Raw genomic sequence first — 14,157 nt, 5'->3', positions numbered from 1 at the left:
GGGCTAAAAATGAAATGATAAGTCATCCAAACACAAGCATTATTTACTTAAAGCCTAAAGGATACACACAAGTTAAGGAAACACAAAAATCATGACTGTGTTCTAGACCACATTATATGTGAATTAAGACCTGACAAAGACTGGGATTTCTGAATAATATACGGTGCTGTTTTGGAAAAGGAAATGAGAAAAAAGGAAGTCTTGTAGGCGTGTGAAGGATAAGGCAATAATACACAGCCAACACACAGTCCACTTCTCTAACATCCACCTGATCACCCGCCAACCTATGCATCCAGCTTATACCAATATCTATAAAAATCTATGGTTATTACGTTAAGAATTGGCAATAACTGGGTACCTAATGCCTATCCTACCTAAAAGGATTGCTTGTTTTTTTCCAAAATGCCTTAAGTACTTCTAATTTAAGTAGGTAGGACTTCAGTGCTAAGTGAAGGCACCAGCTCATGCTGCACAGCAGTTCTACCTGAGGTACACCCAACCTCTCGGCACTCAAGCATCCTACTGCATCACAACCAGGAGCGGCTACTGAACACGGGATGTGCCATTATTTACATAAGCAGATTACAACATCATGGTCTCATCAGTTCAGCTATTGTGTCTTGTTAGCCTAACTAAATTTCAAACTCCGTAAGGAACAGTATTTCCCCCTGAAGTTATTAAAGGGTAGATTTCTTTTAATTAAACTCATTTACATGACTAAATTAGATTTAATTACTCCCATTCATTTCACTAATACCTCTCTTTCATTGGAGAGAGGCAACTTTTCTAATTGCTTAAAACAGGACTCAGTGGGTCTTTCCTAGTACAAGCTGGCAAGAGGAAGCTGTAGTTCTATGACCAAAGTTAAAAAGATTAGTGCATGTTTTGGGGTGTTACACATGCTGCACAGTTTTTTCTATTACACATCTGAGCTGTTGCACAGGCTGCACGCTAACAGGCCAAGAGATGGGCAGAATTTTTTTCTTTACATACCTAACATCTGTAACATTTATGGCTTGAATAAAATTAAGTGAAAATTCACTAGGAATCACTGTCAAGTATCTTAGAAGACCTGATCAAGAAAATCACCAATAGGAGAGACAAATTAAACTTATTTCTTTTTTCCTTAGAAATTTGGAAAAATTCTGAAAATTTTTAAATTTGAAGGCCCACTACGTTTTTTCTTGAAGTCTCCTCTTTTCTTCAGTCTTCTCTTCTATTAGCTATGAGGTTCACTGCCTTAATTTTGAATTTCCACAGTTGCAACTTCCAATAATTCTGAATTTTCAAAATTTTCAAATTAGAAATTTCCATCCAGGAGGCTAGTGCGAGCTTCTTTTCCTCCTCAGTCAAACCTGAGTGGGATCAAAAGCAGCCTCCACACTGCTGCACCTCTCTGCCACCAAGATCTCATAATGTCTGACATTAGTAAGAACAGCGGACGCAAGAAGACATAGTTGACCGGTTTTGTGCAGGAACAACAAATAAGATTAATGCAGATAGGAAAAATGCATGCTCTGGATTCTGTTAATACAACAACCATTGACAGACTACATTAGATCACTTTGCTAGGGTCTTGTGCATATGGTCTTACGCATGGCACTTCTCCTTTTACCCAGATACCAACCTGATAAGTTGAAGACCGAAGAGTCTAAGACGTGCCACCCCAGAGAGAGAAATCTTCTTAAACTCAGTGGGACTGGTTGGATCCACGGCTCAAAGAAACACACACAGTTTCACTCCACTCAACATTCAGCAACTTGTACACTGAAAACATAAAGACAGAAGACTGTTCTCTAGTACTCCGCGGACTTAAAAAAAAAAAAATAATAATAATTATGTGACCAAGTTAAACAAAATACATCTTGCTGAAGTAATAAAGCATGCAGAAATTATCAGCAAAAAATACTGGGCAGAACTCTAGAGTTTGAAATGGAACAAACACTGGGAGTCTGGGTTGTGCCAACTCTCCTGCGTGGTGGGTTACCATCAGAATAAACACAAATCCTTACCATCTTTCTATATATTATATATACATCTCTATGAAAACCATAATCCACCTTGTCAATCTGCTATAACAATAATGACTTTAGCTCACCACTAAAAATAGCATACATCTGTACAATATACAGAGACTTTGCATTTCTGACTATTGGTAAAAATTTTTTTGCAAAACAGCCAGTGCTTCATAAATAGGTTTCACAAAATATTCACAAATTACAGAATCACAGTGTTATTTCTTCAGATACAGTGAGATGCAGAACACAAGCAAGCTTCTAGGAACACATTTTGTAAGATATCTAAGTTGAGGTGAATAAATTTGATTTCAGTAAGAAAAATAGAAATCTCTCTGCTATTTGGCTCTGGTTCCTTTCATTAGATATAATGCTTCTGCCCCCTTTCTCAACATGTAAATACTATTTATCCAACGGCACATGATGTGTGGCCTAATTATCACTCTAATATTTTTCAGGAAAAGAAAGTGTAATTAACAAGGAAATAAGAAACAAGGACCCCTGCCCTATGTATTTTTAAATTTTGTTATTATCATTAAATCAGGTTTGGTAGTAATCACAGTCGTTGGAAATAAAGTGGTACTTTTAATAGATTTGGCAATTCATGAAATCTTTCACAACAACGATCTTAGAATTTTCTGGACACTTTGCTCCTCCTTCCCCAAGTACTCTTAAGATCTTTTTTGTTCACTCAGAGAAAAAGATTTTGATTAAACAGATTAATCAGAAATCAAGATAAACTATATACTTTTTGTAAGGGAAACAATCTGAAATAAGCATGCTGAATATCTAATCCAGGCCAGCAATAAAGAGTTTTTTTGACAGGTGCAGAATTAGGGTTAATTCTGCAAACATTCCGGTACGCAGAACTAGACAGAAAGTCAGCAGAAGTTGATGCAGAGGCAATAGTTTCAGTAGGTTTAGAATCAGATCAAGGGTTTATATTGCTATTACAAGTGTATGGAATATAATTGGCCCAACCTACGCATGTTCCTTAAGGAATTCTTTAGGACTGTGTGTGCACGCACACACACAAATATATATACATATATATATATTCTCATTCATCCCTATTTGTAATCATCAATGATTTCAGTTTGGATTTTGGATGAAAGAGCCTCAATCTGAATTGCAAATGCAGTAGAAAAATTATGAGACTCTCCTGAAACTATGTATTGCAACCAGACTTAACAACTGAAACTCCAGACTCTGCAGCTCTCCTCAGTACTGCCTCTAGGCTTCTTCCTTGTCTTACAGTTCATTTCTGTCTGAGTTTTGAGTCAATGACCAAAACCAAAAACAACCACAGATTGAGGTTATATTATACAGTTCCATAACCACAACTTATAATCATGGCTCATACTGCTGTTCACTTTTGCACTGCTCTGACTGCTCCTTGACCAAATCTGAAGATTTGAGGAGACATTTCAACTGCTACAGATTGACCTCAGCAGTACAGAACCCACAATAGATTCAAATAGGGCAGAGGAGACACCTGGGGTTGAGCTAGTACAGCTGGATTCCTGTCCCAGAGGTGCCCCATGAACCCAACTTAAGTACTGCATTGAGTGCAGCCTCTCCCACCCTACCACATCCTTAAGCCAACATTTTGCAACTTGTTTTTAAGCCACAGTGGAGGTTTGCACCTTTCCTTCCCACCAGTATGAAAACACAGCAACAAAGCTACCAAGATGAGGGCCTCATACTTTTTATCTGCCAAGTAACATTTTGCATCAACATTTTAGACCTCTGTTGCAAGCATTTGTCACTGAAAATAATTTACATGATGTTGACCATATCTGATGAGCTTTTTGTTTTCTGAATTGGTGAAAGGCTGCGTTACTCATCCTGAGCATCACTTTCTTCCCTCCATAGCATTGCCATCCTTACGTTAATGATTAATACAACTAAATAAAAATAATATGTCAGGCAGGAGATGAAGTCTCCAGATAAGAAGTGGTAACTCCTGGCAGGAACAAGAATCACTTGTCACTAACAAAAGAAGGGGGCTGTTCCCTCTGTTTAGGGCTACTACAGGTTTACAAAGCAGTTCTGAAATGATTTTTTCATCTTTCACCAGGTGCCAACATGGAACTCCTATTTCACGGATTTCTGAAGAAGAATAAAGCTGTAGTTTTCTGCTTACGTCATGTTTTACACTCACACTTAGGAATTTAATAGAAACATGGTTAGTTTAGTTTCAGGAATATTATTCCTTCATTTTTTAAATCCTACATGGGAAAAACAAACAAACAAAAACCAAACAGTTTTCCTTCTATTTTGACATAAAAAATTTTACACATCTATCCAATGAGGTTTTCCCCACTTGTACAAGAATTAAAGTTCATTGCATCAATCAGTCTCAAGGTCTGGGTCTGTTCTTAAGGCAGTGAAGCTAATGCAATTCCTCTAGTCCTAACCAAAAACACATGTAAGCATCCAATTGTTTCAGAAAACAAAAAGATTTCGGGTTTTGTTTCCATTTTCATGTTTTGTGTTGTTTTTAAACATTAAATAAATATCTCAGCTTTGTCTGTCAAGAAATACCTGAATGACTTGCATGTCATTTGTCATACACTTCGTGGGCAAGCTCCATCTTTCTGAATTTGGTAAGCATATATGTCTATGAGACTGGAGCATGTCTTGAAAACATCGATCTAATCATGCCCCCTAACAAATGCTTTTGCTGTCGAGTAAGAGAAGAAAAAAAATAGAAAAGAAAAAAGTGCTGTTTAAAATGTTTGATAATCTGACAAGGCCATAAGGCTTAATGGAATCAATGATTACACACAGATGGATGATTAACTCTCGAGGTTTAATGTTAAAAAAAAAGTGCTGGATTGCTACTTAATGGAATTACGCTGCCCATATGGAAAAGAACTATACCCTGACTATACCCAGAATTATAGAACAGGTGGTAGATCTGGGCAGGACTGCTTGGAATGCACAAAAGCATTCTGAACTTGTAAGTGCCAGAAAAAAAAAAAAAGAAAAAAAAAAGAAAAAAAAAGTCTTCCAAACTGTGTTAACTTTTCAAGACTGAGAATTTTAAGTGGGGAAAATTAACAAAGTAATCCTCAAATTTTCTTGTTTTAAAGAACAATCTTAGCAGTAATCTTCGCCTGCATGCTGCAGCCCACAGCTGCTGAAAATATCCATGTATGGTTAAGGATCGTTTTCAACATGCACAAGACAACAGGCCCTGATTCGAAGTCTTACATGAATGCTGGGATCAATTATGCTATACCGACATGTACACTTGCCCCACTGCCACTCTGAAAAGCTCTAAAACACAAAGCAGCTCCAGCATGGTGGTTATGAAGAGTGTGATCTGCTGCCATCTGAATACACTCTATTCTTCCCCATTGATTTCTTTCCTACAAATACTGATAAGTCTACTGCCATAGGACAATTTACTGTGGTGTCACATGAGATAACGTCTTCTTTCTCAAAGGAATATTTTGAGTTGGGAATGAGACCTGGACTTGGAGTACTAGCATTTAGAATGGAGACAGAAGAGTGAATTATATGAGAAGCAAAGAGTAACACTCCAAGACCCACTCCAAAAGGAAATTTAGTACCTACATATCCAGAGTCTTGCCAGACTTGCTGAGCTTCTCTGGTACATTTACATAACAAGCACATAATTCGAATGGTATAACTATCCAGAAGGATGTACTTTACACTAAGAATAGCTTGCTTGTTTAGTTGAAACAATTTCCAAAATGACATCAACTAGATTGGAAAGAAAATATTTTTAAGCAAAAGCACAACTGTCCACATAACAACATTTCTGGGGAGGAAGCATTTCAGATTGACGCCTCATTCTGGTAAACAGCTCCATATGAAAATGCCTGACATCACACTTGGGCTTTGCAAGACCAGTTAGTAGTGAGTTTGGCAAAGACCCAAATTAGGCTTTGGACCTGACCTCCGAATTGGAGACCATCACAAGCAGGAGTAAGCTTAATTGATGTTTGTGGTGTGACAATACTGCCCGTGGCTGCTACTGCTGCCCCTGAGCCCCATGCCAGGAGCAGGGTCAGCTGTAAGTCCCAGTGCAGATTCATCAGAGCCTCAAAGCTCAAACAGGACTCACCTGGGGTCAGTCTGCTCAACACAGTATGTTTCCAAAGTAGATTCAGGCCAGTCTCAGAAAGGATTAGCTTCTGCGCATTCCTTCTACGTAAAACACTACAGGGACAGTTGTCACAAATGACCACTCAGAACATACCAAGGGCTTTTTTGATATAATTTATTCATGTACTTCTGTAACCAAGGAAACAGAAAGGATTTTTTCTCGCACATAATGTCTGCTCCTAAGGTTGTGGTTTTGTTTCTTGTTTTTTTTTTTGTTTGTTTGTTTGTTTTGTTTTTCTTTTTTTTCTAATCTGTAGTGTCTGATATTTGTTGAAAACTGAATGCCAAATTATATCCAAAGCATCTCAGTATTTCAGATGCTGAACCAGGACATGTGCTCTCAGCTCTCTCACTACTTCTATCCCTAAGCCCCCCAGCACCAGGACTTCTCTCTCCTATCTCACCCATTGCAAGCATTTCAAGTATGAGCTCTTCCAGCAACTACTGCCCCTCATTTCATGTTGGTCCTGAGCGCAAGAAAGTACCTGCCTGTCAATTTAACACAAAGAGAGTGAAGAGATGAGATTGCTCAGGCACTGCCATTAACTGGGTGTCTAATAATCACTGTCCAAGTTATAGATTCATAGAATTATTAAGGTTGAAAAAGACCTATAAGATCATCTAGTCCAATCATCAACCCATCCGCACCATGCCCACTCAGTGTCACATCACTACCATGTCTCTCAGTGCCACATCTCCATGGATCTTGAACCCCTCCAGGGATGGTGACTCTACCACCTCCTTGGGCAGCTTGTTTCAATGCCTCACCACTCCTTCTGAGAATAAATTCTTCTTAATATCGAACCTGAACCCCCCCCGGCACAGCTTGAGGCCACTATGCCACCTGTCCATTAATGACAACTGTACAAGTTATTTCAGAAGGGTGCTCTCTCTTTAAATGCAATTCTGCACAGCTGTAACAAAGAGATTTCAGCAAATTCAGAGAGAACACAGCAGGAGAGTCCCAGCCTAACCATGCTTCTCATGCCAAGCACCATAACTCTGACCTACTGAACTGAATCAGCCCATGCCCCTTCTGCCCCAGCTGTTCTTTTGTCAGAAGCTTCAGTAAGGAAAAGCAGGTGTGGGCCAAATCCCCAGAGATGATTAGGTGTCAGAACAGAGATCACTGCTGTCACTGAAGTCTGTCACCTTCCCAGCAATATGGCCTGCAACACCTTCTCATTTTTATTATTTCTCCAACTGCAGGGTGGGGCTGAAATCCTGACCGGGAACTCTCCTCATTCCCTTCCTCTTCTCTGTGACCTTTCGGAAGGAGCACTTTGTTACAGAGGTGAAACAAAGGCCAGAGAGGTGAATGCCTTTCCTAGCACTCCATGCATCCTCCCATTCACCAAACAAAGCAAACCTAACTGTTGTTCCCCGTGGTGATGACAGCTACCAACTCTAGAGCAGATGTACTACTGCCTAGGCTTAATTACTCCACTGCTGTGGAAAAAAGGAACAAAAACCAGTATGTACAGGAGAAACCAAGTGTCATAAGCAGAATTTGAGCTTGAAGCACCACAGTATTTAAACGTGCAAAATACAGACCAGTAGAGGCAGTAACTCATTTGTTTCTTACTATTCAGCAATTCTAACGGCAGTTACTGGCAGCAGAATTACTGTACAATGTCATCCTTACAGAACATAGGGTACTCTCAAATTAAATTGATACTGCTTCTGCATTGCCATTAGGATGACTTATTTGTTTCTGATTAATTAGATTTCAGCCTCTTCCTTTTTGGCATTATATTTTCCTCCTGTTCAGTCTATCTGGACAGTCTAGGTCTGTGCTGGCACAAATCAGACACTGTAATTCTGGATCAGAAATCTGTGGCTTTGATGAACCTGGCTTCTGGTTTCTGTCAATCTATTGCAAAGTGTCATGAGGCACCCAGACATAGAGTCACAGGCACACATACAATGCGAAATCTCTGCAAAAAAAAAAAAAAAAAAAAAAAAAAAAAGGCAGCCGTGACAAGGTTGGCTTTTTTGGAACCAGACATAGGTGCCAACTAAAGGTCCTAGCAGCTTGTCTGCCAAAGCTTCAAAAGCTACGACAAACATTTGTCTCTTTGCTCATTTGAAGGCCTCGTCAACACCGGAGAGCTGGATTGCTAGAGAAAAAGGCTGGAAGCGAAGACCAAGCTCTACTCACACAAAGTGCTGCTAAACCCCTGAAGCCAACAGAGTTAGAGCAGTCAAGAATGCGACCATCAGTGTTTTTGGCAAACTTGTCCAAGCTTACATTGCTGCTAAATTGCCATACTGACGTTGCTCTTACATAGCAAGAGAGAACAACGACTGAGGAATTAGAACTGATGGAATTTTAACCATTTAAGCAAGTGGAAAAGCCGAGGTATTTCATATAGTTCCATGTGAAATCATATAATACTTTGAAATGGTGCTTTTTTTTTTGGCATACAATACATGGGGTCTCCAATGCGCAGATGGAAGAGCAGCTTATATTTAATAAAATAAAATTTGACATTCATGGCACATTATCATATACAGTCATACATTATGTATGATATAGACTTGGTATAGTTTACACACAGCCTAAACGTTTATCCTACAGATGGACAGGGAATTAGAGGGATACATAATCATCGACATTATAAAAATGCTCCAAATGTGTGCTTTTCCAAATACAAGTTAGTAGAAAATCGATTAGAAGACAAACTATATTATTTTTTGTGGTTTTACTTTCACATGCTCCATTGAGAAACAATCCCAGAAAACTCAGACTGTTCTAGACAAAACTTCTAAATTTTGGGAGAGTGAAAAGATTCTACTTGCAGTATTGCCCAGCAACCTTCTTGCTTTTTACACATCTTGACATAGAAACAAAAGAGGACAGTTAGCACTGATCATTTCTTAAGCAAGCATATGCAAAAGAAAAGACTGAAGTCAGGGTGCTAAACTACTGCTTGGATCACAATACTACCTGCTTCCACCCTCATCTACATTTTCAAAGAGCTCCTCCTCACACACTTGGGGAATATTTACTTAAAACGCCTGTTACTGTTGTGCCAAGAAGTTGAGCTTACCACACACTGCCCAAATACAAATGTATTGGTTTCCAACTACAGTTTGCAATAAAAAGCTAACATGCTTTTTTCTACATAAAAATATCTACCATTAGAAGTGCTTGAGGCAGAAACATATCTTGACGCATAGAAGCTGAAAACACTGGGTTACATGGCTCTTTAGAAGCCATATGTCTATGTACAGCACTCAACTGAAAATTTTACAAACAAAATATACACCTATTATTCTTTTCAAATACACTGTTTATCTTAAATACACATCTATTCACATACATTTATTTGGACATGCATGTGATTTTTTAAAAATAACATACATTGAAGAATGTACGTTTACACTCCGAAGGGCAACTTACTGTGCAAAGCTTTCTGAACATATATATAGAGCTCTTCATTCACATTCTCTCCGCTAAGGTAGACCACATAGTAGACAAGAATCAGCGAGGAATCACACTGGTGACAGGAGGAGGGAAAATGGCCACAAGTTGTGCCAGGATAAGTTTAGGTTGGATATCAGGAAAAACTTCTTTACAGAAAGGGCTGTTAAGCACTGAAATAGGCTGCCCAGGGAGGTGGTTGAGTCACCATCCCTGGATGTGTTTAAAAACTGTTTGGATGTGGTGCTCAGGGACATGATTGAGTGGAGGGTTGTTAGAGTTGGGTTAGTATGGTTAGGTTGCTTGATGATCTTTGAGGTCTTTTCACCGGAGTGATTCTATGATTCTATTTAGTCAAAGAAGCACAGTGCAACTTCTTAGTTCAAACTTCAATTAGTTCTTACTAGTTATTAATAGTTCTAACTATTGCTAAGCAATACAGCACTTTCAGAATAGAAAAGCCTTATGGTCACATGATGAATTCAAGACTAGCGTACAAATGCTGTGAGATCTTACAGAAGGCAACTCTCTCAGCTGCTAAAAAGACACCATAAAACCTTCAAATACTTCTCAAATATAAAAATTGTTGGCAGCAACAGTAGAACCCCTCAGCTGAATTCCTGTGGGCAAATATTTTTGTCCCTCCAAATTCTGCTCAGTAATAGCAAGTCAGCAATGGGCTCAACCACTAAGACGTAGCCTGAAACCCAAAGCAATCTGCAGATACCCAGCAAAATTAGCAGCACTTACAGAGAGAGGCTCTTTTTGTTGTTTGGCTTTTTATTTTATGCCATAGCATCCTGTGGCAAGACATGCAACTGCATCAAGTAGTGAGTAATAAAGAACTGGTGCTCACGGAGCAGTGTAACAACACCAGAAGCTACTTCTGCCAATGCTATCCCTGAATTGCAGCTCCAAGACTGTTAAAATGAATTTAGTAATAAAGAAGACAAAGTTACAGTACTTAAAAAGTCTTCAACAGCAATGTTCAAAGTAATAGCTCTCCATAATGATTTGCCATGCAATTTTAGACTTAAAGCTCAATATTAATTAAAATCATAAAAAAATCATGCTGTTAAAACATACATTATAAACAACTGATGCTCTCAAATAACTTAAAGTCTGGGAAATGATTGATAAGCCTGAAGTGCTCACTAATAATGGCAAAATCAACAAGTAAAGTAATCACAGAATGACCACGTAAGACTAACCACCACAAGAAATAAAATATTCAAGCAGGGACTACCACCCACTTGATCACAAACTGTACATATAGACCATATGCTTTTCTGAGCATCAGTGCTGATGTTCTTCCATGGCATTTCTAAAAGACACTTTCATCAGTCACAACAGCCAGGTAAATTTTTATTTATTTTTTATATATTTAAAGTTCAGCAGAAAAAGGAAGAAAACACTCATGGGTGGATTCAGCTCTCGGTCCACAGACTGATATACGAATAACAAGATCCTGTCCAGACAACATCTCTTCCCATGACCTTAATTTGCGTTTATTGTCACAGTACCTCTGAACTGACATTTCCTTGAATTCTTGAAGTTTAATGCAAATTTCAAAATCAATTAATGAACAACTTACATCAATTAATTAGAAATGTCCCCTGTCTAATATTTGCCTAGATGTTATCTAGAAGACACTGTGGAAGGAAAACACTCACTTTTTCAAGCAAGCACAGCATAGTAGCACCAAATATGTGCTTACACTGTGGGATTGGAATAGCAAAGTTAATCATAACTTAACTCTGCAGTACTTAATAAAACCCACTGAGAAATAATGCAATTGAAACCAGACAGAGTAAGACATTAATACTGTGCATTTTAATCAATGTGAGAGAGATAATTATTATCTCTATGCAACTAGAAAAGCTGAAATGTTCTAATGGGGAAAAAAATAACATCTGTTTACTCTAATTTATTAAATGAGTGTTTTAGGACAATGTCAGCCCCTTAAAGCCTATAACAATTTCGGTCTTAAATGAAGATGCAAATTGATTAAATCTAAACATATTTTGCCACATACAAACAGTTGAATCAAAACATCATTTAACGAGAAATAACACCTGCTGCCATACATAATGAAGAAAACCAGAAAATATTTTCCAATTCCTGAATTTGGAGATGGGAGAATCATCAGTGGGTTTCCAAGTTTAAGAAAGACACTACACCCTCTTTTTTTTTTTTTTTTTTTTTCCCCTTCCAGGAATCCTAAACCCCGGTTCATTTACCTACATCTTAGTATGGGAAACTGAAGCCAAACATCCCTTGTTGGCACTCCTGTAGTGCTGAGGAATTCCCATCCTTTGTGATTTGCACGTCTGCTCACTGTATTTTTAACAGCTCGATCCAAGCCTCTGGGGGGGCTGACACTGCACTAGGTGTTTAGCAGGGTAATAAAATACTGCTTTCCTTTCCCCACTGAGATGCTATTTTAGTTGCTGACTAAGCTGTTTTTCCCCTTCTTACTAAGATCTGTTGGAATACAGTCAGGTACAGTACAGCTTCCAGGGGATCTCTCAAGTTCCACTGCAAACAGAAGCATCCTTCATTTCCAGTTCGCATGATACACCATGAAGATAATCAAGACTGAGCCTTATAATTAAGGTCTATAAGTCTGAGTTTATTCCCTACCTACTCTTCATGATTGAACCCACTTACATCTTCCTTCCTCATCTGTAGAAATAAGGAAAAGACTTACCTCCTTATGTGATTTGCCCACAGTCAAGTAAAATATTATGTGCTTTGTAGGGATTTTTTTCTCCCAAGTAACTTTGGCAGAGAGAAGCCCTTTGATGTCTTGCCCTCATAGCCTGCTCCATGTGTAAACACAGGTTTCTGTACTGCAGAATATTTAAACTACAGAAGCAGTAGATATAAGGAGCTGGAGAAACACCTGAGAACACCACAGTCAGGTAAACTCACCTTGGAGAAGGCAGCAGGCCAGCCAGGAATGTAGTGCAGATCCTCTAGTGAGAACTCATGCATTCTGTCTGAAGCTCCACAAATGCTTTTTTGACCAACTCTGCTTTTCTGAGGAACTTCTGCAATTCTCAGTGTTTTTCTGAAACCAATAATAAAATGTTAACACGCTTTCAAATACCAAAATATTCATCCTACTGTTTTGTGCAGTGTACTCAAAAATTTACATTTAAGTAACACATAAGTTGTGGTGACCTACGTATAAAAGACTTCTATATTTTCCCTTTTGCTATCATTGCTGAATATTCTTCTCTCTCTCTAAATAACCAGCTATATGTGTCTATTTTATTAATGTTTAAGATACACACTGCATAGCATTCATTATGAACTAAATGCCTAAATGATTTTGCCTTTATTCTGAACGGCTTACAGGTCTTACTGGGAGTATATGGACTACTCATAAGAACATCTCCAATGAAGGCTAAAACTCTATTGACTTAGCCCAACAGCTCTGCTTCTATTCTTGAAGAGAACTGAGAAATCAAAGCAGAGGACTGGGAAGACAGCTGGAAGCAGAGGGCAGTATTACAGTATTACGCCAATCATTTAGTAGGCACGGTGGTGATGGGTTGACGGTTGGACTAGATGATCTTAGTGGGCTTTTCCAACCTTAATGATTCTATTTCATAAAGTCTAGAGATAAGAACTTGTATCTATCAGATTATAACAGATCCAGATTTCAAGAATAAATGAAGACTCTGTCATGATCCAAACAACATCACAAAGCACAAGTCCGACTCATGCAGGCCACACATTACTCCCTTCTCAAGGCAGGAGAAGATCTGACTTCCAGAGCTGACAGAACCCCAAGCACCCCTATTTCAACTTCTTTATCCTGGCTAATGGAAGAAAGGAACTTCTCTGGGACGCACAAGGTTGTGCAGCAAGACTTTTTTCCCTCCTCCTGTAAGTAGTCGAGGACTCCTGACTTGCATGAGATCAGACCTTACTCCTCAGTCTTCTCCCACCTCATTCACCTGACAACCTCCTCCACAACAGACATCTTATCAGACGTGACTGATTGCTGTAATCTGTACTCTGGGCAGCCATTAAGCAAATTACCTGAATCATTGCAAGGATTAGTCTCATTAACACATGATTAGCATCAAATTAAAATAATGAGTGTTTAACTTCTGATGTCTTCCAGTTGTTTGAACAGCTTGATCAGCCTCACCAGGCTGGCAGGGAGGTGGTGGGTGTCAAAGAGTCAGCGAGAATAAAAGGAAAAGCAAGAAAAAGGTAAGCTGTACCAACGAGACAGAGTGCAGCTGACTTGCAGAACAAAGCACAGCCACTCTCAGAGCAAGCTCGGAAAGTTCCCTGCTAGCAAAGAGCAGAGGCAGCCCTCAGCTTGCACTCTGTTTAATGTGACACTGCCTCAGCTCTTCAGAAGCAACGTGTCACTGCTAATAGTGTGTCACCTGCCTCTCCACCCATAGCTGTGGCTTTCTGAAGGCACTTACAGTGACAGCAAGACATATTAAGCAGCAGGGGTGCCAGTGCCTGTGATTTCAAGGCAGCCACTAAAACAATAGGCTGGGGTGAGCTGATAGGTTCATTCTGGGATGTTTCTTGGCTACTGGC

The 14,157-nt window shown here is 39.0% G+C and overlaps 1 long non-coding RNA gene across 4 annotated transcripts in view; it reads right to left on the bottom strand.

Annotated features, from left to right (window-relative positions):
- The window catches only part of LOC116231049 (uncharacterized), a 149,128-nt gene that overhangs the window by 62,964 nt on the left and 72,007 nt on the right, over positions 1-14,157 (bottom strand). For all 4 annotated transcript variants that reach the window (XR_016465961.1, XR_016465960.1, XR_016465962.1 and 1 more), the window contains exons 3-4: positions 12,517-12,655; positions 1,628-1,767 (exon numbers count right to left, since the gene is read on the bottom strand). This is a non-coding gene — a long non-coding RNA (uncharacterized LOC116231049). The remainder of the gene's footprint in view (positions 1-1,627; positions 1,768-12,516; positions 12,656-14,157) is intronic.

Source organism: Phasianus colchicus, chromosome 4 (genome assembly GCF_987193195.1).
Source record: "Phasianus colchicus chromosome 4, bPhaCol1.hap1.1, whole genome shotgun sequence".
Classification (NCBI taxonomy): Eukaryota; Metazoa; Chordata; class Aves; order Galliformes; family Phasianidae; genus Phasianus; species Phasianus colchicus.
Note: the sequence above shows the minus strand (reverse complement) of the source record. Positions and strands in the feature narration are given on the sequence as shown.